Raw genomic sequence first — 383 nt, 5'->3', positions numbered from 1 at the left:
TTGTTATCTAACAAATTACCTCAAAATGTAGTGGCGTAAAATACCCATTTTGTTATGATTATGGGTGCTGTCAGTCAGGGGTTTGGACAGGGCATAGGTTTGGCAAGGCGGCTTCTGTTCCCAGATGTCAGAAAGCTCAGCTGGAAAGCCTGAAAGGAGAGGCGTGTCTTGATGACTGGGGCTGGAATCCTCTGGAGTTGTCTTCACTCACAGGTCTGCTGGTGAATGCTGTCTGTTGGTTGGAGTATTTAGGCAGAACTTCACCATGTGATTTCTCTCATCTGGCAAATTTGATGGTTGGGTTTCACAAGGAGCCAAGAGACTTGGTGGGAACTGTATCACCTTTTATGACCTAGCTCTGTAAGCTGTGTAATGACACTTCT

The sequence above is a fragment of the Callithrix jacchus genome, chromosome 5 (genome assembly GCF_049354715.1).
Source record: "Callithrix jacchus isolate 240 chromosome 5, calJac240_pri, whole genome shotgun sequence".
NCBI lineage: Eukaryota > Metazoa > Chordata > Mammalia > Primates > Cebidae > Callithrix > Callithrix jacchus.
Note: the sequence above shows the minus strand (reverse complement) of the source record.